Source organism: Eurypyga helias, unplaced genomic scaffold (genome assembly GCF_000690775.1).
Source record: "Eurypyga helias isolate BGI_N326 unplaced genomic scaffold, ASM69077v1 scaffold31758, whole genome shotgun sequence".
Lineage (NCBI taxonomy): Eukaryota > Metazoa > Chordata > Aves > Eurypygiformes > Eurypygidae > Eurypyga > Eurypyga helias.
The window spans coordinates 4,645-4,944 of NW_010266802.1; positions in this window are offsets into that span (position 1 = coordinate 4,645).

Sequence of the window (300 nt, forward strand, 5' to 3'; positions counted from 1 at the left end):
TGCAGGGACGTGGCTGGGGCAGGATGGGGCGCTGGGCTGGGGTCGGTGTGAGGTGGGGGGCTGGGGGCCATGCAGGGTTGCTCTCCTGCATCACCCCGCAGGGATGGGGCACTGCAGACACCCCTGGGATGGGTCCCTTTTCCAGCTGCTGGGCTCTGCCCACACCAGGAGCTGCTGAGCCCTTGGGGTCTGGGGGTTACTCTGAGTACAGTGGGATGGGGGGGCCATCCAGCAGTGCCAGGGGCTGCGGGAGTCCAGGCGTTACTGATCCTGACCAGGGGAGCTTGGGGCACAGCAGCC